General features: G+C 38.4%; 4 non-coding genes across 4 annotated transcripts; all 4 read right to left on the bottom strand.

The window, feature by feature from the left end:
* Nucleotides 1-1,327: 1,327 nt before the first annotated feature.
* LOC135008410 (U5 spliceosomal RNA) lies at nucleotides 1,328-1,443 on the bottom strand. The gene has a single exon (XR_010208168.1). It is a non-coding gene; the product is annotated as a U5 spliceosomal RNA (small nuclear RNA).
* Nucleotides 1,444-1,718: 275 nt separating this feature from the next.
* LOC135008395 (U5 spliceosomal RNA) lies at nucleotides 1,719-1,834 on the bottom strand. The gene has a single exon (XR_010208153.1). It is a non-coding gene; the product is annotated as a U5 spliceosomal RNA (small nuclear RNA).
* A 274-nt stretch (nucleotides 1,835-2,108) lies between these two features.
* On the bottom strand, nucleotides 2,109-2,225 carry LOC135008419 (U5 spliceosomal RNA). The gene has a single exon (XR_010208176.1). It is a non-coding gene; the product is annotated as a U5 spliceosomal RNA (small nuclear RNA).
* A 59-nt stretch (nucleotides 2,226-2,284) lies between these two features.
* On the bottom strand, nucleotides 2,285-2,448 carry LOC135008091 (U1 spliceosomal RNA). Its single transcript, XR_010207908.1, has one exon. It is a non-coding gene; the product is annotated as a U1 spliceosomal RNA (small nuclear RNA).
* Nucleotides 2,449-25,322: the final 22,874 nt, after the last annotated feature.

The raw sequence follows: 25,322 nt of genomic DNA on the forward strand, positions 1-25,322 counted from the left end.
TGGGCACTGTAACAGCTCCAGAGCTGCTCTGTAAGGCAAGTAAAAGGGTGTGGGCCCTGCAGCACCACCTGTAGTTCGCATTGTGCGTTGGAAGGCACAAAGTAAGCAGACGGGAGGAGAAGTCAGGATAGTACACAAGGGCATCCTTTTCTCTTAGTCCGTAGAGGATGCTGGGGTCACATTAAGAACCATGGGGTATAGACGGGATCCGCAAGAGACATGGGCACTTTAAGACTTTCAAAGGGTGTGAACTGGCTCCTCCCTCTATGCCCCTCCTCCAGACTCCAGTTATAGGAACTGTGCCCAGGGAGACGGACATTTCGAGGAAAGGATTTATTGTTAAACTAAGGTGAGCATCTTACCAGCTCACACCTTAAGCATGCCGCAGAACGTGGCATTCAACAGAACACAAGCCAACGGCATGAACAATTGCAGCAAAAAGCTGACCAGAACCGTAACACAACATGTGTATAACCACAAGTAATAACTGCAGACACAGTATGGACTGGGACGGGTGCCCAGCATCCTCTACGTACTAAGAGAAAAGGATTTACCGGTAGGTATTAAAATCCTATTTTCTCATACGACCTAGAGGATGCTGGGGTCACATTAAGAACCATGGGGTTATACCAAAGCTCTTGAACGGGTGGGAGAGTGCGTACGACTCTGCAGCACCGAATGACCCAACTTGAGGTTATCATCAGCCAAGGTATCAAACTTGTAAAACTTAGCAAAAGTGTTTACTAAATAGCTGCTCGGCAAAGTTGCAATGCCGAGACTCCCCGACCAGCTGCCCAGGATGAACCCACCTTTCTAGTAGAATGGGTCTTCACCTAATTCAGTAACGGCAATCCTGCCGTGGAATGAGCATGCTGAATTTTACCACAGATCCAGCGCATAATGGTCTGCATGGAAGCAGGACACCCAATCATGTTGGGAGCATACAGGACAAACAGAGCCTCTGTTTTCCTAATCTGAACCGTTCTGGTGACATAAATTTTCAAAGTTCTGACCACAGCCAGAGACTTTGACTCAACGAAGGTGTCAGTGGCCAAAGGCACCATGTGGAAAGATGAACCACCTTCGGCAGAAATTGTTGACGTGTCCTCAATTCTGCTCTATCTTCATGAAAGATCAAATAAAGGCTCTTGTGATACTGCATGGTTTGTACTGTTTTCCATGTGCTCCCAGATCTTTCAAGCAAGTAGCATGGTCAAGAAAGTTCTGTTTGAAAAGAAACAAACATTTACTGTCATTGTTATGCAAATAAACTTACATTAAAGCTAACAAGAAAGCACACTCGTTCTGTCTTTAAACTGATAAAAGAAACCCCAATAATATGGGGCATGCAAAAATTGAGATAAAACTCAGTTTTGCTCCTCTCCACGGAAATCTTTAATAAAAGGCGAAATATTTGTTAGTTCTGAAGAGAAACCAGAGCATGACCAAGATTCCACCTGTCGCCTGAGTGCCATGCCAGCAGTTCTCATTCAGCTCAAAGTGAGCACCCAATTTGAATGAAAGAAAGCAGATTTCTCACCAGGCTTCCCCTTGCTATAAACATGGTTTGTACTCTTTTCCATGTGCTCCCAGATCTTTCAAACAATTAGTGTGGTCAAGAAAGTTCTGTTTGAAAAGAAACAAACATTTACTGTCATTTCTATGCAAATGAGCTTACATTAAAGCACACTCGTTCTATCTTTAAACCAATAAAATAAAACCCCAATAAGATGGGGCATGCAAAAATTGAGATAAAACTCAGTTTTGCTCCTCTCCACGGAAATCTTTAGTAAAAGGCGAAAGATTTGTTCGTTCTGAAGAGAAACCACAGCATGACCAAGATTCTACCTGTCGCCTGAGTGCCATGCCAGCAGTCCTCATTCAGCTCAAAGTGAGCACCCAATTTGAAAGAAAGAAAGCAGATTTCTCACCAGGCTTCCCCTTGCTATAAACATGGTTTGTACTCTTTTCCATGTGCTCCCAGATCTTTCAAGCAATTAGTATAGTCAAGAAAGTTCTGTTTGAAAAGAAACAAACATTTACTGTCATTTCTACGCAAATGAGCTTACATTAAAGCACACTCGTTCTATCTTTAAACTGATAAAAGAAACCCCAATAAGACGGGGCATGCAAAAATTGAGATAAAACTCAGTTTTGCTCCTCTCCACGGAAATCTTTAGTAAAAGGCAAAAGATTTGTTCGTTCTGAAGAACTAGCACAAGGGAACTCTCAAAAGAAGAACAAGGCTCTGAAACAAAGAAATCTGACTTTTACCAGAGCTGACCAGAGGAAAACACAAACACAGTCCCCCACTACCACAAATAAAGCAGTCGAGTTTCCCACATTTGGGGAAATCACAGGGGTCAGCATACCCAGAATGCAATGAATGAACCTCACCCTGGGAGAATAATCCTTATGACCATGGTATCTCCTATGCAAAATAAGTATGATTTGGGATAGAGCTGGGGAGGGCCGCTGCTCAGGCACATCTCTGTCAAGTTAAGGAGATTCAACTGAGGCAGCACAAGGGAACTCTCATCTGGGGACAACAACTGCAGGGAGAACACATATTTTCAGATGAACATGGGAGGGCAGAAGGCTGCCTAATACTGAAGCACCCCCAAACAACAAACCAAATGCAACAACTAGTGCAAGCATTCCTGGGGGAAGGCCTGCCGCAGATGGATTTGCATATGGTGATGTCATCCAAGCAGTGGGTCAAAGTTGGCTTCAACCCTCGTCTGCATATGAAAACAGAAAAGGGGCGTGCAGGGCATGGTGGCCTTTTGCGGCGCTTGTCTGACCCCTAGTTTGCATTAAACACCTCCACCCTCCTTCGGTGTGGGGCTCATGTTGGCTATGCCCCAGCCCCTGAAGCATTCAAGCTGATTTTTCTCCCAAACGAAAGACACTAGAATGAAAATTTTAAAGCCTCCTGTTAGTGCTTCATCTACACGTTATAGCCCTGAATTTTCCAATGCCTATCTCTTTGCAAAAGAGAGATATCGGCAAGGAAAAGCTGTATTGTACCTTTGCATTTTTCTCCCAAACGAAAGACACTAGAATGAAAATTTTAAAGCCTCCTGTTAGTGCTTCATCTACACGTTATAGCCCTGAATTTTCCAATGCCTAGCTCTTTGCAAAAGAGAGATATTGGCAAGGAAAAGCTGTATTGTACCTTTGCATTTTTCTCCCAAACGAAAGACACTAGAATGAAAATTTTAAAGTCTACTGTTAGTGCTTCATCTACACGTTATAGCCCTGAATTTTCCAATGCCTAGCTCTTTGCAAAAGAGAGATATCGGCAAGGAAAAGCTGTATTGTACCTTTGCATTTTTCTCCCAAACGAAAGACACTAGAATGAAAATTTTAAAGCCTCCTGTTAGTGCTTCATATACACGTTATAGCCCTGAATTTTCCAATGCCTATCTCTTTGCAAAAGAGAGATATCGACAAGGAAAAGCTGTATTGTACCTTTGCATTTTTCTCCCAAACGAAGGACATTAGAATGAAAATTTTAAAGCCTCCTATTAGTGCTTCATCTACACGTTATAGCCCTGAATTTTCCAATGCCTAGCTCTTTGCAAAAGAGAGATATCGGCAAGGAAAAGCTGTATTGTACCTTTGCATTTTTCTCCCAAACGAAAGACACTAGAATGAAAATTTTAAAGCCTCCTGTTAGTGCTTCATCTACACGTTATAGCCCTGAATTTTCCAATGCCTATCTCTTTGCAAAAGAGAGATATCGGCAAGGAAAAGCTGTATTGTACCTTTGCATTTTTCTCCCAAACGAAGGACACTAGAATGAAAATTTTAAAGCCTCCTATTAGTGCTTCATCTACACGTTATAGCCCTGAATTTTCCAATGCCTATCTCTTTGCAAAAGAGAGATATCGGCAAGGAAAAGCTGTATTGTACCTTTGCATTTTTCTCCCAAACGAAGGACACTAGAATGAAAATTTTAAAGCCTCCTGTTAGTGCTTCATCTATACGTTATAGCCCTGAATTTTCAAATGCCTATCTCTTTGCAAAAGAGAGATATCGGCAAGGAAAAGCTGTATTGTACCTTTGCATTTTTCTCCCAAACGAAAGACACTAGAATGAAAATTTTAAAGCCTCCTGTTAGTGCTTCATCTACACGTTATAGCCCTGAATTTTCCAATGCCTATCTCTTTGCAAAAGAGAGATATCGGCAAGGAAAAGCTGTATTGTACCTTTGCATTTTTCTCCCAAACGAAGGACACTAGAATGAAAATGTAAAAGCCTCCTGTTAGTGCTTCATCTACACGGTATAGCCCTGAATTTTCCAATGCCTAGCTCTTTGCAAAAGAGAGATATTGGCAAGGAAAAGCTGTATTGTACCTTTGCATTTTTCTCCCAAACGAAGGACACTAGAATGAAAATTTTAAAGCCTCCTGTTAGTGCTTCATCTACACGTTATAGCCCTGAATTTTCCAATGCCTATCTCTTTGCAAAAGAGAGATATCGGCAAGGAAAAACTGTATTGTACCTTTGCATTTTTCTCCCAAACGAAAGACACTAGAATGAAAATTTTAAAGCCTCCTGTTAGTGCTTCATCTACACGTTATAGCCCTGAATTTTCCAATGCCTAGCTCTTTGCAAAAGAGAGATATCGGCAAGGAAAAGCTGTATTGTACCTTTGCATTTTTCTCCCAAACGAAGGACACTAGAATGAAAATGTAAAAGCCTCCTGTTAGTGCTTCATCTACACGGTATAGCCCTGAATTTTCCAATGCCTATCTCTTTGCGAAAGAGAGATATCGGCAAGGAAAAGCTGCATTGTACTTTTGCATTTTTCTCCCAAACGAAAGACACTAGAATGAAAATTTTAAAGCCTCCTGTTAGTGCTTCATCTACATGTTATAGCCCTGAATTTTCCAATGCCTATCTCTTTGCAAAAGAGAGATATCGGCAAGGAAAAGCTGTATTGTACCTTTGCATTTTTCTCCCAAACGAAGGACATTAGAATGAAAATTTTAAAGCCTCCTATTAGTGCTTCATCTACACGTTATAGCCCTGAATTTTCCAATGCCTATCTCTTTGCAAAAGAGAGATATCGGCAAGGAAAAGCTGCATTGTACTTTTGCATTTTTCTCCCAAACGAAAGACACTAGAATGAAATTTTTAAAGCCTACTGTTAGTGCTTCATCTACACGTTATAGCCCTGCATTTTCCAATGCCTATCTCTTTGCAAAAGAGAGATATCGGCAAGGAAAAGCTGCATTGTACTTTTGCATTTTTCTCCCAAACGAAAGACACTAGAATGAAAATTTTAAAGCCTCCTGTTAGTGCTTCATCTACACGTTATAGCCCTGAATTTTCCAATGCCTAGCTCTTTGCAAAAGAGAGATATTGGCAAGGAAAAGCTGTATTGTACCTTTGCATTTTTCTCCCAAACGAAAGACACTAGAATGAAAATTTTAAAGCCTCCTGTTAGTGCTTCATCTACACGTTATAGCCCTGCATTTTCCAATGCCTATCTCTTTGCAAAAGAGAGATATCGGCAAGGAAAAGCAGCATTGTACCTTTGCATTTTTCTCCCAAACGAAAGACACTAGAATGAAAATTGTAAAGCCTCCTGTTAGTGCTTCATCTACACGTTATAGCCCTGCATTTTCCAATGCCTAGCTCTTTGCAAAAGAGAGATATTGGCAAGGAAAAGCTGTATTGTACCTTTGCATTTTTCTCCCAAACGAAAGACACTAGAATGAAAATTTTAAAGCCTCCTGTTAGTGCTTCATCTACACGTTATAGCCCTGAATTTTCCAATGCCTATCTCTTTGCAAAAGAGAGATATCGGCAAGGAAAAGCTGCATTGTACTTTTACATTTTTCTCCCAAACGAAAGACACTAGAATGAAAATTTTAAAGCCTCCTTTTAGTGCTTCATCTACACGTAATAGCCCTGAATTTTCCAATGCCTATCTCTTTGCAAAAGAGAGATATCGGCAAGGAAATGCTGTATTGTACCTTTGCATTTTTCTCCCAAACGAAAGACACTAGAATGAAAATTTTAAAGCCTCCTGTTAGTGCTTCATCTACACGTTATAGCCCTGAATTTTCCAATGCCTAGCTCTTTGCAAAAGAGAGATATTGGCAAGGAAAAGCTGTATTGTACCTTTGCATTTTTCTCCCAAACGAAGGACACTAGAATGAAAATTTTAAAGCCTCCTGTTAGTGCTTCATCTACACGTTATAGCCCTGAATTTTCCAATGCCTATCTCTTTGCAAAAGAGAGATATCGGCAAGGAAAAGCAGCATTGTACTTTTGCATTTTTCTCCCAAACGAAAGACACTAGAATGAAAATTTTAAAGCCTCCTGTTAGTGCTTTATCTACACGTTATAGCCCTGAATTTTCCAATGCCTAGCTCTTTGCAAAAGAGAGATATTGGCAAGGAAAAGCTGTATTGTACCTTTGCATTTTTCTCCCAAACGAAAGACACTAGAATGAAAATTTTAAAGTCTACTGTTAGTGCTTCATCTACACGTTATAGCCCTGAATTTTCCAATGCCTAGCTCTTTGCAAAAGAGAGATATCGGCAAGGAAAAGCTGTATTGTACCTTTGCATTTTTCTCCCAAACGAAAGACACTAGAATGAAAATTTTAAAGCCTCCTGTTAGTGCTTCATCTACACGTTATAGCCCTGAATTTTCCAATGCCTATTTCTTTGCAAAAGAGAGATATCGGCAAGGAAAAGCTGTATTGTACCTTTGCATTTTTCTCCCAAACGAAGGACACTAGAATGAAAATTTTAAAGCCTCCTATTAGTGCTTCATCTACACGTTATAGCCCTGAATTTTCCAATGCCTATCTCTTTGCAAAAGAGAGATATCGGCAAGGAAAAGCTGTATTGTACCTTTGCATTTTTCTCCCAAACGAAGGACACTAGAATGAAAATTTTAAAGCCTCCTTTTAGTGCTTCATCTACACGTTATAGCCCTGAATTTTCCAATGCCTATCTCTTAGCAAAAGAGAGATATCGGCAAGGAAAAGCTGTATTGTACCTTTGCATTTTTCTCCCAAACGAAAGACACTAGAATGAAAATTTTAAAGCCTCCTGTTAGTGCTTCATATACACGTTATAGCCCTGAATTTTCCAATGCCTATCTCTTTGCAAAAGAGAGATATCGGCAAGGAAAAGCAGCATTGTACCTTTGCATTTTTCTCCCAAACGAAAGACACTAGAATGAAAATTGTAAAGCCTCCTGTTAGTGCTTCATCTACACGTTATAGCCCTGCATTTTCCAATGCCTAGCTCTTTGCAAAAGAGAGACATTGGCAAGGAAAAGCTGTATTGTACCTTTGCATTTTTCTCCCAAACGAAAGACACTAGAATGAAAATTTTAAAGCCTCCTGTTAGTGCTTCATCTACACGTTATAGCCCTGAATTTTCCAATGCCTATCTCTTTGCAAAAGAGAGATATCGGCAAGGAAAAGCTGCATTGTACTTTTACATTTTTCTCCCAAACGAAAGACACTAGAATGAAAATTTTAAAGCCTCCTTTTAGTGCTTCATCTACACGTAATAGCCCTGAATTTTCCAATGCCTATCTCTTTGCAAAAGAGAGATATCGGCAAGGAAATGCTGTATTGTACCTTTGCATTTTTCTCCCAAACGAAAGACACTAGAATGAAAATTTTAAAGCCTCCTGTTAGTGCTTCATCTACACGTTATAGCCCTGAATTTTCCAATGCCTAGCTCTTTGCAAAAGAGAGATATTGGCAAGGAAAAGCTGTATTGTACCTTTGCATTTTTCTCCCAAACGAAGGACACTAGAATGAAAATTTTAAAGCCTCCTGTTAGTGCTTCATCTACACGTTATAGCCCTGAATTTTCCAATGCCTATCTCTTTGCAAAAGAGAGATATCGGCAAGGAAAAGCAGCATTGTACTTTTGCATTTTTCTCCCAAACGAAAGACACTAGAATGAAAATTTTAAAGCCTCCTGTTAGTGCTTTATCTACACGTTATAGCCCTGAATTTTCCAATGCCTAGCTCTTTGCAAAAGAGAGATATTGGCAAGGAAAAGCTGTATTGTACCTTTGCATTTTTCTCCCAAACGAAAGACACTAGAATGAAAATTTTAAAGTCTACTGTTAGTGCTTCATCTACACGTTATAGCCCTGAATTTTCCAATGCCTAGCTCTTTGCAAAAGAGAGATATCGGCAAGGAAAAGCTGTATTGTACCTTTGCATTTTTCTCCCAAACGAAAGACACTAGAATGAAAATTTTAAAGCCTCCTGTTAGTGCTTCATCTACACGTTATAGCCCTGAATTTTCCAATGCCTATTTCTTTGCAAAAGAGAGATATCGGCAAGGAAAAGCTGTATTGTACCTTTGCATTTTTCTCCCAAACGAAGGACACTAGAATGAAAATTTTAAAGCCTCCTATTAGTGCTTCATCTACACGTTATAGCCCTGAATTTTCCAATGCCTATCTCTTTGCAAAAGAGAGATATCGGCAAGGAAAAGCTGTATTGTACCTTTGCATTTTTCTCCCAAACGAAGGACACTAGAATGAAAATTTTAAAGCCTCCTTTTAGTGCTTCATCTACACGTTATAGCCCTGAATTTTCCAATGCCTATCTCTTAGCAAAAGAGAGATATCGGCAAGGAAAAGCTGTATTGTACCTTTGCATTTTTCTCCCAAACGAAAGACACTAGAATGAAAATTTTAAAGCCTCCTGTTAGTGCTTCATCTACACGTTATAGCCCTGAATTTTCCAATGCCTATCTCTTTGCAAAAGAGAGATATCGGCAAGGAAAAGCTGCATTGTACTTTTACATTTTTCTCCCAAACGAAAGACACTAGAATGAAAATTTTAAAGCCTCCTGTTAGTGCTTCATCTACACGTTATAGCCCTGAATTTTCCAATGCCTATCTCTTTGCAAAAGAGAGATATCGGCAAGGAAAAGCTGCATTGTACTTTTACATTTTTCTCCCAAACGAAAGACACTAGAATGAAAATTTTAAAGCCTCCTTTTAGTGCTTCATCTACACGTAATAGCCCTGAATTTTCCAATGCCTATCTCTTTGCAAAAGAGAGATATCGGCAAGGAAATGCTGTATTGTACCTTTGCATTTTTCTCCCAAACGAAAGACACTAGAATGAACATTTTAAAGCCTCCTGTTAGTGCTTCATCTACACGTTATAGCCCTGAATTTTCCAATGCCTAGCTCTTTGCAAAAGAGAGATATTGGCAAGGAAAAGCTGTATTGTACCTTTGCATTTTTCTCCCAAACGAAAGACACTAGAATGAAAATTTTAAAGCCTCCTGTTAGTGCTTCATCTACACGTTATAGCCCTGAATTTTCCAATGCCTATCTCTTTGCAAAAGAGAGATATCGGCAAGGAAAAGCTGCATTGTACTTTTACATTTTTCTCCCAAACGAAAGACACTAGAATGAAAATTTTAAAGCCTCCTTTTAGTGCTTCATCTACACGTAATAGCCCTGAATTTTCCAATGCCTATCTCTTTGCAAAAGAGAGATATCGGCAAGGAAATGCTGTATTGTACCTTTGCATTTTTCTCCCAAACGAAAGACACTAGAATGAAAATTTTAAAGCCTCCTGTTAGTGCTTCATCTACACGTTATAGCCCTGAATTTTCCAATGCCTAGCTCTTTGCAAAAGAGAGATATTGGCAAGGAAAAGCTGTATTGTACCTTTGCATTTTTCTCCCAAACGAAAGACACTAGAATGAAAATTTTAAAGCCTCCTGTTAGTGCTTCATATACAAGTTATAGCCCTGAATTTTCCAATGCCTATCTCTTTGCAAAAGAGAGATATCGGCAAGGAAAAGCTGCATTGTACTTTTACATTTTTCTCCCAAACGAAAGACACTAGAATGAAAATTTTAAAGCCTCCTGTTAGTGCTTCATCTACACGTTATAGCCCTGAATTTTCCAATGCATATCTCTTTGCAAAAGAGAGATATCGGCAAGGAAAAGCTGCATTGTACTTTTACATTTTTCTCCCAAACGAAAGAAACTAGAATGAAAATTTTAAAGCCTCCTTTTAGTGCTTCATCTACACGTAATACCCCTGAATTTTCCAATGCCTATCTCTTTGCAAAAGAGAGATATCGGCAAGGAAATGCTGTATTGTACCTTTGCATTTTTCTCCCAAACGAAAGAAACTAGAATGAAAATTTTAAAGCCTCCTGTTAGTGCTTCATCTACACGTTATAGCCCTGAATTTTCCAATGCCTATCTCTTTGCAAAAGAGAGATATCGGCAAGGAAAAGATGTATTGTACCATTGCATTTTTCTCCCAAACGAAGGACACTAGAATGAAAATTTTAAAGCCTCCTTTTAGTGCTTCATCTACACGTTATAGCCCTGAATTTTCCAATGCCTATCTCTTAGCAAAAGAGAGATATCGGCAAGGAAAAGCTGTATTGTACCTTTGCATTTTTCTCCCAAACGAAAGACACTAGAATGAAAATTTTAAAGCCTCCTGTTAGTGCTTCATATACACGTTATAGCCCTGAATTTTCCAATGCCTATCTCTTTGCAAAAGAGAGATATCGGCAAGGAAAAGCTGCATTGTACTTTTGCATTTTTCTCCCAAACGAAAGACACTAGAATGAAAATTTTAAAGCCTCCTGTTTGTGCTTCATCTACACGTTATAGCCCTGAATTTTCCAATGCCTACCTCTTTGCAAAAGAGAGATATCGGCAAGGAAAAGCTGCATTGTACTTTTACATTTTTCTCCCAAACGAAAGACACTAGAATGAAAATTTTAAAGCCTCCTTTTAGTGCTTCATCTACACGTAATAGCCCTGAATTTTCCAATGCCTATCTCTTTGCAAAAGAGAGATATCGGCAAGGAAATGCTGTATTGTACCTTTGCATTTTTCTCCCAAACGAAAGACACTAGAATGAAAATTTTAAAGCCTCCTGTTAGTGCTTCATCTACACGTTATAGCCCTGAATTTTCCAATGCCTATCTCTTTGCAAAAGAGAGATATCGGCAAGGAAAAACTGTATTGTACCTTTGCATTTTTCTCCCAAACGAAAGACACTAGAATGAAAAATTTAAAGCCTCCTGTTAGTGCTTCATCTACACGTTATAGCCCTGAATTTTCCAATGCCTATCTCTTTGCAAAAGAGAGATATCGGCAAGGAAAAGCTGTATTGTACCTTTGCATTTTTCTCCCAAACGAAAGACACTAGAATGAAATTTTTAAAGCCTACTGTTAGTGCTTCATCTACACGTTATAGCCCTGCATTTTCCAATGCCTATCTCTTTGCAAAAGAGAGATATCTTCAAGGAAAAGCTGTATTGTACCTTTGCATTTTTCTCCCAAACGAAAGACACTAGAATGAAATTTTTAAAGCCTACTGTTAGTGCTTCATCTACACGTTATAGCCCTGCATTTTCCAATGCCTATCTATTTGCAAAAGAGAGATATCGGCAAGGAAAAGCAGCATTGTACTTTTGCATTTTTCTCCCAAACGAAAGACACTAGAATGAAAATTTTAAAGCCTCCTGTTAGTGCTTCATCTACACGTTATAGCCCTGAATTTTCCAATGCCTAGCTCTTTGCAAAAGAGAGATATTGGTAAGGAAAAGCTGTATTGTACCTTTGCATTTTTCTCCCAAACGAAAGACACTAGAATGAAAATTTTAAAGCCTCCTGTTAGTGCTTCATCTACACGTTATAGCCCTGAATTTTCCAATGCCTATCTCTTTTCAAAAGAGAGATATCGGCAAGGAAAAACTGTATTGTACCTTTGCATTTTTCTCCCAAACGAAGGACACTAGAATGAAAATTTAAAAGCCTCCTGTTAGTGCTTCATCTACACGTTATAGCCCTGCATTTTCCAATGCCTATCTCTTTGCAAAAGAGAGATAACGGCAAGGAAAAGCAGCATTGTACCTTTGCATTTTTCTCCCAAACGAAAGACACTAGAATGAAAATTGTAAAGCCTCCTGTTAGTGCTTCATCTACACGTTATAGCCCTGCATTTTCCAATGCCTAGCTCTTTGCAAAAGAGAGATATTGGCAAGGAAAAGCTGTATTGTACCTTTGCATTTTTCTCCCAAACGAAAGACACTAGAATGAAAATGTTAAAGCCTCCTGTTAGTGCTTCATCTGCACGTTATAGCCCTGCATTTTCCAATGCCTATCTCTTTGCAAAAGAGAGATATCGGCAAGGAAAAGCAGCATTGTACTTTTGCATTTTTCTCCCAAACGAAAGACACTAGAATGAAAATTTTTAAAGCCTCCTGTTAGTGCTTCATCTACATGTTATAGCCCTGCATTTTCCAATGCCTATCTCTTTGCAAAAGAGAGATATCGGCAAGGAAAAGCAGCATTGTACTTTTGCATTTTTCTCCCAAACGAAAGACACTAGAATGAAAATTTTAAAGCCTCCTGTTAGTGCTTCGTCTACACGTTATAGCCCTGAATTTTCCAATGCCTATCTGTTTGCAAAAGAGAGATATCGGCAAGGAAAAGCAGCATTGTACTTTTGCATTTTTCTCCCAAACGAAAGACACTAGAATGAAAATTTTAAAGCCTCCTGTTAGTGCTTCATCTACACGTTATAGCCCTGAATTTTCCAATGCCTAGCTCTTTGCAAAAGAGAGATATTGGCAAGGAAAAGCTGTATTGTACCTTTGCATTTTTCTCCCAAACGAAAGACACTAGAATGAAAATTTTAAAGCCTCCTGTTAGTGCTTCATCTACACGTTATAGCCCTGAATTTTCCAATGCCTATCTCTTTGCAAAAGAGAGATATCGGCAAGGAAAAGCTGTAATGTACCTTTGCATTTTTCTCCCAAACGAAGGACACTAGAATGAAAATTTTAAAGCCTCCTGTTAGTGCTTCATCTACACGTTATAGCCCTGAATTTTCAAATGCCTATCTCTTTGCAAAAGAGAGATATCGGCAAGGAAAAGCTGTATTGTACCTTTGCATTTTTCTCCCAAACGAAAGACACTTGAATGAAAATTTTAAAGCCTCCTGTTAGTGCTTCATCTACACGTTATAGCCCTGAATTTTCCAATGCCTAGCTCTTTGCAAAAGAGAGATATTGGCAAGGAAAAGCTGTATTGTACCTTTGCATTTTTCTCCCAAACGAAAGACACTAGAATTAAAATTTTAAAGCCTCCTGTTAGTGCTTCATCTACACGTTATAGCCCTGAATTTTCCAATGCCTATCTCTTTGCAAAAGAGAGATATCGGCAAGGAAAAGCTGCATTGTACTTTTACATTTTTCTCCCAAACGAAAGACACTAGAATGAAAATTTTAAAGCCTCCTTTTAGTGCTTCATCTACACGTAATAGCCCTGAATTTTCCAATGCCTATCTCTTTGCAAAAGAGAGATATCGGCAAGGAAATGCTGTATTGTACCTTTGCATTTTTCTCCCAAACGAAAGACACTAGAATGAAAATTTTAAAGCCTCCTGTTAGTGCTTCATCTACACGTTATAGCCCTGAATTTTCCAATGCCTAGCTCTTTGCAAAAGAGAGATATTGGCAAGGAAAAGCTGTATTGTACCTTTGCATTTTTCTCCCAAACGAAAGACACTAGAATGAAAATTTTAAAGCCTCCTGTTAGTGCTTCATATACACGTTATAGCCCTGAATTTTCCAATGCCTATCTCTTTGCAAAAGAGAGATATCGGCAAGGAAAAGCTGCATTGTACTTTTACATTTTTCTCCCAAACGAAAGACACTAGAATGAAAATTTTAAAGCCTCCTGTTAGTGCTTCATCTACACGTTATAGCCCTGAATTTTCCAATGCATATCTCTTTGCAAAAGAGAGATATCGGCAAGGAAAAGCTGCATTGTACTTTTACATTTTTCTCCCAAACGAAAGAAACTAGAATGAAAATTTTAAAGCCTCCTTTTAGTGCTTCATCTACACGTAATACCCCTGAATTTTCCAATGCCTATCTCTTTGCAAAAGAGAGATATCGGCAAGGAAATGCTGTATTGTACCTTTGCATTTTTCTCCCAAACGAAAGAAACTAGAATGAAAATTTTAAAGCCTCCTGTTAGTGCTTCATCTACACGTTATAGCCCTGAATTTTCCAATGCCTATCTCTTTGCAAAAGAGAGATATCGGCAAGGAAAAGATGTATTGTACCATTGCATTTTTCTCCCAAACGAAGGACACTAGAATGAAAATTTTAAAGCCTCCTTTTAGTGCTTCATCTACACGTTATAGCCCTGAATTTTCCAATGCCTATCTCTTAGCAAAAGAGAGATATCGGCAAGGAAAAGCTGTATTGTACCTTTGCATTTTTCTCCCAAACGAAAGACACTAGAATGAAAATTTTAAAGCCTCCTGTTAGTGCTTCATATACACGTTATAGCCCTGAATTTTCCAATGCCTATCTCTTTGCAAAAGAGAGATATCGGCAAGGAAAAGCTGCATTGTACTTTTGCATTTTTCTCCCAAACGAAAGACACTAGAATGAAAATTTTAAAGCCTCCTGTTTGTGCTTCATCTACACGTTATAGCCCTGAATTTTCCAATGCCTATCTCTTTGCAAAAGAGAGATATCGGCAAGGAAAAGCTGCATTGTACTTTTACATTTTTCTCCCAAACGAAAGACACTAGAATGAAAATTTTAAAGCCTCCTTTTAGTGCTTCATCTACACGTAATAGCCCTGAATTTTCCAATGCCTATCTCTTTGCAAAAGAGAGATATCGGCAAGGAAATGCTGTATTGTACCTTTGCATTTTTCTCCCAAACGAAAGACACTAGAATGAAAATTTTAAAGCCTCCTGTTAGTGCTTCATCTACACGTTATAGCCCTGAATTTTCCAATGCCTATCTCTTTGCAAAAGAGAGATATCGGCAAGGAAAAACTGTATTGTACCTTTGCATTTTTCTCCCAAACGAAAGACACTAGAATGAAAAATTTAAAGCCTCCTGTTAGTGCTTCATCTACACGTTATAGCCCTGAATTTTCCAATGCCTATCTCTTTGCAAAAGAGAGATATCGGCAAGGAAAAGCTGTATTGTACCTTTGCATTTTTCTCCCAAACGAAAGACACTAGAATGAAATTTTTAAAGCCTACTGTTAGTGCTTCATCTACACGTTATAGCCCTGCATTTTCCAATGCCTATCTCTTTGCAAAAGAGAGATATCTTCAAGGAAAAGCTGTATTGTACCTTTGCATTTTTCTCCCAAACGAAAGACACTAGAATGAAATTTTTAAAGCCTACTGTTAGTGCTTCATCTACACGTTATAGCCCTGCATTTTCCAATGCCTATCTCTTTGCAAAAGAGAGATATCGGCAAGGAAAAGCAGCATTGTACTTTTGCATTTTTCTCCCAAACGAAAGACACTAGAATGAAAATTTTAAAGCCTCCTGTTAGTGCTTCATCTACACGTTATAGCCCTGAATTTTCCAATGCCTAGCTCTTTGCAAAAGAGAGATATTGGTAAGGAAAAGCTGTATTGTACCTTTGCATTTTTCTCCCAAACGAAAGACACTAGAATGAAAATTTTAAAGCCTCCTGTTAGTGCTTCATCTACACGTTATAGCCCTGAATTTTCCAATGCCTATCTCTTTTCAAAAGAGAGATATCGGCAAGGAAAAACTGTATTGTACCTTTGCATTTTTCTCCCAAACGAAGGACACTAGAATGAAAATTTAAAAGCCTCCTGTTAGTGCTTCATCTACACGTTATAGCCCTGCATTTTCCAATGCCTATCTCTTTGCAAAAGAGAGATAACGGCAAGGAAAAGCAGCATTGTACCTTTGCATTTTTCTCCCAAACGAAAGACACTAGAATGAAAATTGTAAAGCCTCCTGTTAGTGCTTCATCTACACGTTATAGCCCTGCATTTTCCAATGCCTAGCTCTTTGCAAAAGAGAGATATTGGCAAGGAAAAGCTGTATTGTACCTTTGCATTTTTCTCCCAAACGAAAGACACTAGAATGAAAATGTTAAAGCCTCCTGTTAGTGCTTCATCTGCACGTTATAGCCCTGCATTTTCCAATGCCTATCTCTTTGCAAAAGAGAGATATCGGCAAGGAAAAGCAGCATTGTACTTTTGCATTTTTCTCCCAAACGAAAGACACTAGAATGAAAATTTTTAAAGCCTCCTGTTAGTGCTTCATCTACATGTTATAGCCCTGCATTTTCCAATGCCTATCTCTTTGCAAAAGAGAGATATCGGCAAGGAAAAGCAGCATTGTACTTTTGCATTTTTCTCCCAAACGAAAGACACTAGAATGAAAATTTTAAAGCCTCCTGTTAGTGCTTCATCTACACGTTATAGCCCTGAATTTTCCAATGCCTATCTGTTTGCAAAAGAGAGATATCGGCAAGGAAAAGCAGCATTGTACTTTTGCATTTTTCTCCCAAACGAAAGACACTAGAATGAAAATTTTAAAGCCTCCTGTTAGTGCTTCATCTACACGTTATAGCCCTGAATTTTCCAATGCCTAGCTCTTTGCAAAAGAGAGATATTGGCAAGGAAAAGCTGTATTGTACCTTTGCATTTTTCTCCCAAACGAAAGACACTAGAATGAAAATTTTAAAGCCTCCTGTTAGTGCTTCATCTACACGTTATAGCCCTGAATTTTCCAATGCCTATCTCTTTGCAAAAGAGAGATATCGGCAAGGAAAAGCTGTAATGTACCTTTGCATTTTTCTCCCAAACGAAGGACACTAGAATGAAAATTTTAAAGCCTCCTGTTAGTGCTTCATCTACACGTTATAGCCCTGAATTTTCAAATGCCTATCTCTTTGCAAAAGAGAGATATCGGCAAGGAAAAGCTGTATTGTACCTTTGCATTTTTCTCCCAAACGAAAGACACTTGAATGAAAATTTTAAAGCCTCCTGTTAGTGCTTCATCTAAACGTTATAGCCCTGAATTTTCCAATGCCTATCTCTTTGCAAAAGAGAGATATCGGCAAGGAAAAACTGTATTGTACCTTTGCATTTTTCTCCCAAACGAAAGACACTAGAATGAAAATTTTAAAGCCTCCTGTTAGTGCTTCATCTACACGTTATAGCCCTGAATTTTCCAATGCCTAGCTCTTTGCAAAAGAGAGATATTGGCAAGGAAAAGCTGTATTGTACCTTTGCAGTTTTCTCCCAAACGAAAGACACTAGAATGAAAATTTTAAAGTCTGCTGTTAGTGCTTCATCTACACGTTATAGCCCTGAATTTTCCAATGCCTAGCTCTTTGCAAAAGAGAGATATCGGCAAGGAAAAGCTGTATTGTACCTTTGCATTTTTCTCCCAAACGAAAGACACTAGAATGAAAATTTTAAAGCCTCCTGTTAGTGCTTCATCTACACGTTATAGCCCTGAATTTTCCAATGCCTATCTCTTTGCAAAAGAGAGATATCGGCAAGGAAAAGCTGTATTGTACCTTTGCATTTTTCTCCCAAACGAAGGACACTAGAATGAACATTTTAAAGCCTCCTATTAGTGCTTCATCTACACGTTATAGCCCTGAATTTTCCAATGCCTATCTCTTTGCAAAAGAGAGATATCGGCAAGGAAAAGCTGTATTGTACCTTTGCATTTTTCTCCCAAACGAAGGACACTAGAATGAAAATTTTAAAGCCTCCTGTTAGTGCTTCATCTACACGTTATAGCCCTGAATTTTCCAATGCCTATCTCTTAGCAAAAGAGAGATATCGGCAAGGAAAAGCTGTATTGTACCTTTGCATTTTTCTCCCAAACGAAAGACACTAGAATGAAAATTTTAAAGCCTCCTGTTAGTGCTTCATATACACGTTATAGCCCTGAATTTTCTCATGCCTATCTCTTTGCAAAAGAGAGATATCGGCAAGGAAAAGCTGCATTGTACTTTTACATTTTTCTCCCAAACGAAAGACACTAGAATGAAAATTTTAAAGCCTCCTTTTAGTGCTTCATCTACACGTAATAGCCCTGAATTTTCCAAAGCCTATCTCTTTGCAAAAGAGAGATATCGGCAAGGAAATGCTGTATTGTACCTTTGCATTTTTCTCCCAAACGAAATACACTAGAATGAAAATTTTAAAGCCTCCTGTTAGTGCTTCATCTACACGTTATAGCCCTGAATTTTCCAATGCCTAGCTCTTTGCAAAAGAGAGATATTGGCAAGGAAAAGCTGTATTGTACCTTTGCATTTTTCTCCCAAACGAAAGACACTAGAATGAAAATTTTAAAGCCTCCTGTTAGTGCTTCATCTACACGTTATAGCCCTGAATTTTCCAATGCCTATCTCTTTGCAAAAGAGAGATATCGGCAAGGAAAAGCTGTATTGTACCTTTGCATGTTTCTCCCAAACGAAGGACACTAGAATGAAAATTTTAAAGCCTCCTATTAGTGCTTCATCTACACGTTATAGCCCTGAATTTTCCAATGCCTATCTCTTTGCAAAAGAGAGATATCGGCAAGGAAAAGCTGTATTGTACCTTTGCATTTTTCTCCCAAACGAAGGACACTAGAATGAAAATTTTAAAGCCTTCTGTTAATGCTTCATCTACACGTTATAGCCCTGAATTTTCAAATGCCTATCTCTTTGCAAAAGAGAGATATCGGCAAGGAAAAGCTGTATTGTACCTTTGCATTTTTCTCCCAAACGAAAGACACTAGAATGAAAATTTTAAAGCCTCCTGTTAGTGCTTCATCTACACGTTATAGCCCTGAATTTTCCAATGCCTAGCTCTTTGCAAAAGAGAGATATTGGCAAGGAAAAGCTGTATTGTACCTTTGCATTTTTCTCCCAAACGAAGGACACTAGAATGAAAATTTTAAAGCCTCCTGTTAGTGCTTCATCTACACGTTATAGCCCTGAATTTTCCAATGCCTATCTCTTTGCAAAAGAGAGATATCGGCAAGGAAAAGCAGCATTGTACTTTTGCATTTTTCTCCCAAACGAAAGACACTAGAATGAAAATTTTAAAGCCTCCTATTAGTGCTTCATCTACACGTTATAGCACTGAATTTTCCAATGCCTAGCTCTTTGCAAAAGAGAGATATCGGCAAGGAAAAGCTGTATTGTACCTTTGCATGTTTCTCCCAAACGAAGGACACTAGAATGAAAATTTTAAAGCCTCCTATTAGTGCTTCATCTACACGTTATAGCCCTGAATTTTCCAATGCCTATCTCTTTGCAAAAGAGAGATATCGGCAAGGAAAAGCTGTATTGTACCTTTGCATTTTTCTCCCAAACGAAGGACACTAGAATGAAAATTTTAAAGCCTTCTGTTAGTGCTTCATCTACACGTTATAGCCCTGAATTTTCAAATGCCTATCTCTTTGCAAAAGAGAGATATCGGCAAGGAAAAGCTGTATTGTACCTTTGCATTTTTCTCCCAAACGAAAGACACTAGAATGAAAATTTTAAAGCCTCCTGTTAGTGCTTCATCTACACGTTATAGCCCTGAATTTTCCAATGCCTATCTCTTTGCAAAAGAGAGATATCGGCAAGGAAAAGCTGTATTGTACCTTTGCATTTTTCTCCCAAACGAAGGACACTAGAATGAAAATTTTAAAGCCTTCTGTTAGTGCTTCATCTACACGTTATAGCCCTGAATTTTCAAATGCCTATCTCTTTGCAAAAGAGAGATATCGGCAAGGAAAAGCTGTATTGTACCTTTGCATTTTTCTCCCAAACGAAAGACACTAGAATGAAAATTTTAAAGCCTCCTGTTAGTGCTTCATCTACACGTTATAGCCCTGAATTTTCCAATGCCTATCTCTTTGCAAAAGAGAGATATCGGCAAGGAAAAACTGTATTGTACCTTTGCATTTTTCTCCCAAACGAAAGACACTAGAATGAAAATTTTAAAGCCTCCTGTTAGTGCTTCATCTACACGTTATAGCCCTGAATTTTCCAATGCCTAGCTCTTTGCAAAAGAGAGATATCGGCAAGGAAAAACTGTATTGTACCTTTGCATTTTTCTCCCAAACGAAAGACACTAGAATGAAAATTTTAAAGCCTCCTGTTAGTGCTTCATCTACACGTTATAGCCCTGAATTTTCCAATGCCTATCTCTTTGCAAAAGAGAGATATCGGCAAGGAAAAGCTGTATTGTACCTTTGCATTTTTCTCCCAAACGAAGGACACTAGAATGAAAATTTTAAAGCCTCCTATTAGTGCTTCATCTACACGTTATAGCCCTGAATTTTCCAATGCCTATCTCTTTGCAAAAGAGAGATATCGGCAAGGAAAAGCTGTATTGTACCTTTGCATTTTTCTCCCAAACGAAGGACACTAGAATGAAAATTTTAAAGCCTCCTTTTAGTGCTTCATCTACACGTTATAGCCCTGAATTTTCCAATGCCTATCTCTTAGCAAAAGAGAGATATCGGCAAGGAAAAGCTGTATTGTACCTTTGCATTTTTCTCCCAAACGAAAGACACTAGAATGAAAATTTTAAAGCCTCCTGTTAGTGCTTCATATACACGTTATAGCCCTGAATTTTCCAATGCCTATCTCTTTGCAAAAGAGAGATATCGGCAAGGAAAAGCTGCATTGTACTTTTACATTTTTCTCCCAAACGAAAGACACTAGAATGAAAATTTTAAAGCCTCCTGTTAGTGCTTCATCTACACGTTATAGCCCTGAATTTTCCAATGCCTATCTCTTTGCAAAAGAGAGATATCGGCAAGGAAAAGCTGCATTGTACTTTTACATTTTTCTCCCAAACGAAAGACACTAGAATGAAAATTTTAAAGCCTCCTTTTAGTGCTTCATCTACACGTAATAGCCCTGAATTTTCCAATGCCTATCTCTTTGCAAAAGAGAGATATCGGCAAGGAAATGCTGTATTGTACCTTTGCATTTTTCTCCCAAACGAAAGACACTAGAATGAAAATTTTAAAGCCTCCTGTTAGTGATTCATCTACACGTTATAGCCCTGAATTTTCCAATGCCTAGCTCTTTGCAACAGAGAGATATTGGCAAGGAAAAGCTGTATTGTACCTTTGCATTTTTCTCCCAAACGAAGGACACTAGAATGAAAATTTTAAAGCCTCCTGTTAGTGCTTCATCTACACGTTATAGCCCTGAATTTTCCAATGCCTATCTCTTTGCAAGAGAGAGATATCGGCAAGGAAAAGCTGTATTGTACCTTTGCATTTTTCTCCCAAACGAAGGACACTAGAATGAAAATTTTAAAGCCTCCTTTTAGTGCTTCATCTACACGTTATAGCCCTGAATTTTCCAATGCCTATCTCTTAGCAAAAGAGAGATATCGGCAAGGAAAAGCTGTATTGTACCTTTGCATTTTTCTCCCAAACGAAAGACACTAGAATGAAAATTTTAAAGTCTACTGTTAGTGCTTCATCTACACGTTATAGCCCTGAATTTTCAAATGCCTAGCTCTTTGCAAAAGAGAGATATCGGCAAGGAAAAGCTGTATTGTACCTTTGCATTTTTCTCCCAAACGAAAGACACTAGAATGAAAATTTTAAAGCCTCCTGTTAGTGCTTCATCTACACGTTATAGCCCTGAATTTTCCAATGCCTATCTCTTTGCAAAAGAGAGATATCGGCAAGGAAAAGCTGTATTGTACCTTTGCATTTTTCTCCCAAACGAAAGACACTAGAATGAAAAATTTTAAAGCCTCCTGTTAGTGCTTCATATACACGTTATAGCCCTGAATTTTCCAATGCCTATCTCTTTGCAAAAGAGAGATATCGGCAAGGAAAAACTGTATTGTACTTTTACATTTTTCTCCCAAACGAAAGACACTAGAATGAAAATTTTAAAGCCTCCTGTTAGTGCTTCATCTACACGTTATAGCCCTGAATTTTCCAATGCCTATCTCTTTGCAAAAGAGAGATATCGGCAAGGAAAAGCTGCATTGTACTTTTACATTTTTCTCCCAAACGAAAGACACTAGAATGAAAATTTTAAAGCCTCCTTTTAGTGCTTCATCTACACGTAATACCCCTGAATTTTCCAATGCCTATCTCTTTGCAAAAGAGAGATATCGGCAAGGAAATGCTGTATTGTACCTTTGCATTTTTCTCCCAAACGAAAGACACTAGAATGAAAATTTTAAAGCCTCCTGTTAGTGCTTCATCTACACGTTATAGCCCTGAATTTTCCAATGCCTATCTCTTTGCAAAAGAGAGATATCGGCAAGGAAAAGCTGTATTGTACCTTTGCATTTTTCTCCCAAACGAAGGACACTAGAATGAAAATTTTAAAGCCTCCTTTTAGTGCTTCATCTACACGTTATAGCCCTGAATTTTCCAATGCCTATCTCTTTGCAAAAGAGAGATATCGGCAAGGAAATGCTGTGTTGTACCTTTGCATTTTTCTCCCAAACGAAAGACACTAGAATGAAAATTTTAAAGCCTCCTGTTAGTGCTTCATCTACACGTTATAGCCCTGAATTTTCCAATGCCTAGCTCTTTGCAAAAGAGAGATATTGGCAAGGAAAAGCTGTATTGTACCTTTGCAGTTTTCTCCCAAACGAAAGACACTAGAATGAAAATTTTAAAGTCTGCTGTTAGTGCTTCATCTACACGTTATAGCCCTGAATTTTCCAATGCCTAGCTCTTTGCAAAAGAGAGATATCGGCAAGGAAAAGCTGTATTGTACCTTTGCATTTTTCTCCCAAACGAAAGACACTAGAATGAAAATTTTAAAGCCTCCTGTTAGTGCTTCATCTACACGTTATAGCCCTGAATTTTCCAATGCCTATCTCTTTGCAAAAGAGAGATATCGGCAAGGAAAAGCTGTATTGTACCTTTGCATTTTTCTCCCAAACGAAGGACACTAGAATGAAAATTTTAAAGCCTCCTATTAGTGCTTCATCTACACGTTATAGCCCTGAATTTTCCAATGCCTATCTCTTTGCAAAAGAGGGATATCGGCAAGGAAAAGCTGTATTGTACCTTTGCATTTTTCTCCCAAACGAAGGACACTAGAATGAAAATTTTAAAGCCTCCTGTTAGTGCTTCATCTACACGTTATAGCCCTGAATTTTCCAATGCCTATCTCTTAGCAAAAGAGAGATATCGGCAAGGAAAAGCTGTATTGTACCTTTGCATTTTTCTCCCAAACGAAAGACACTAGAATGAAAATTTTAAAGCCTCCTGTTAGTGCTTCATATACACGTTATAGCCCTGAATTTTCTCATGCCTATCTCTTTGCAAAAGAGAGATATCGGCAAGGAAATGCTGCATTGTACTTTTACATTTTTCTCCCAAACGAAAGACACTAGAATGAAAATTTTAAAGCCTCCTGTTAGTGCTTCATCTACACGTTATAGCCCTGAATTTTCCAATGCCTATCTCTTTGCAAAAGAGAGATATCGGCAAGGAAAAGCTGCATTGTACTTTTACATTTTTCTCCCAAACGAAAGACACTAGAATGAAAATTTTAAAGCCTCCTTTTAGTGCTTCATCTACACGTAATAGCCCTGAATTTTCCAAAGCCTATCTCTTTGCAAAAGAGAGATATCGGCAAGGAAATGCTGTATTGTACCTTTGCATTTTTCTCCCAAACGAAATACACTAGAATGAAAATTTTAAAGCCTCCTGTTAGTGCTTCATCTACACGTTATAGCCCTGAATTTTCCAATGCCTAGCTCTTTGCAAAAGAGAGATATTGGCAAGGAAAAGCTGTATTGTACCTTTGCATTTTTCTCCCAAACGAAAGACACTAGAATGAAAATTTTAAAGCCTCCTGTTAGTGCTTCATCTACACGTTATAGCCCTGAATTTTCCAATGCCTATCTCTTTGCAAAAGAGAGATATCGGCAAGGAAAAGCTGTATTGTACCTTTGCATGTTTCTCCCAAACGAAGGACACTAGAATGAAAATTTTAAAGCCTCCTATTAGTGCTTCATCTACACGTTATAGCCCTGAATTTTCCAATGCCTATCTCTTTGCAAAAGAGAGATATCGGCAAGGAAAAGCTGTATTGTACCTTTGCATTTTTCTCCCAAACGAAGGACACTAGAATGAAAATTTTAAAGCCTTCTGTTAATGCTTCATCTACACGTTATAGCCCTGAATTTTCAAATGCCTATCTCTTTGCAAAAGAGAGATATCGGCAAGGAAAAGCTGTATTGTACCTTTGCATTTTTCTCCCAAACGAAAGACACTAGAATGAAAATTTTAAAGCCTCCTGTTAGTGCTTCATCTACACGTTATAGCCCTGAATTTTCCAATGCCTAGCTCTTTGCAAAAGAGAGATATTGGCAAGGAAAAGCTGTATTGTACCTTTGCATTTTTCTCCCAAACGAAGGACACTAGAATGAAAATTTTAAAGCCTCCTGTTAGTGCTTCATCTACACGTTATAGCCCTGAATTTTCCAATGCCTATCTCTTTGCAAAAGAGAGATATCGGCAAGGAAAAGCAGCATTGTACTTTTGCATTTTTCTCCCAAACGAAAGACACTAGAATGAAAATTTTAAAGCCTCCTATTAGTGCTTCATCTACACGTTATAGCCCTGAATTTTCCAATGCCTAGCTCTTTGCAAAAGAGAGATATCGGCAAGGAAAAGCTGTATTGTACCTTTGCATGTTTCTCCCAAACGAAGGACACTAGAATGAAAATTTTAAAGCCTCCTATTAGTGCTTCATCTACACGTTATAGCCCTGAATTTTCCAATGCCTATCTCTTTGCAAAAGAGAGATATCGGCAAGGAAAAGCTGTATTGTACCTTTGCATTTTTCTCCCAAACGAAGGACACTAGAATGAAAATTTTAAAGCCTTCTGTTAGTGCTTCATCTACACGTTATAGCCCTGAATTTTCAAATGCCTATCTCTTTGCAAAAGAGAGATATCGGCAAGGAAAAGCTGTATTGTACCTTTGCATTTTTCTCCCAAACGAAAGACACTAGAATGAAAATTTTAAAGCCTCCTGTTAGTGCTTCATCTACACGTTATAGCCCTGAATTTTCCAATGCCTATCTCTTTGCAAAAGAGAGATATCGGCAAGGAAAAGCTGTATTGTACCTTTGCATTTTTCTCCCAAACGAAGGACACTAGAATGAAAATTTTAAAGCCTTCTGTTAGTGCTTCATCTACACGTTATAGCCCTGAATTTTCAAATGCCTATCTCTTTGCAAAAGAGAGATATCGGCAAGGAAAAGCTGTATTGTACCTTTGCATTTTTCTCCCAAACGAAAGACACTAGAATGAAAATTTTAAAGCTTCCTTTTAGTGCTTCATCTACACGTTATAGCCCTGAATTTTCCAATGCCTATCTCTTTGCAAAAGAGAGATATCGGCAAGGAAAAACTGTATTGTACCTTTGCATTTTTCTCCCAAACGAAAGACACTAGAATGAAAATTTTAAAGCCTCCTGTTAGTGCTTCATCTACACGTTATAGCCCTGAAT

Source organism: Pseudophryne corroboree, unplaced genomic scaffold (assembly GCF_028390025.1).
Source record: "Pseudophryne corroboree isolate aPseCor3 unplaced genomic scaffold, aPseCor3.hap2 scaffold_222, whole genome shotgun sequence".
Classification (NCBI taxonomy): Eukaryota; Metazoa; Chordata; class Amphibia; order Anura; family Myobatrachidae; genus Pseudophryne; species Pseudophryne corroboree.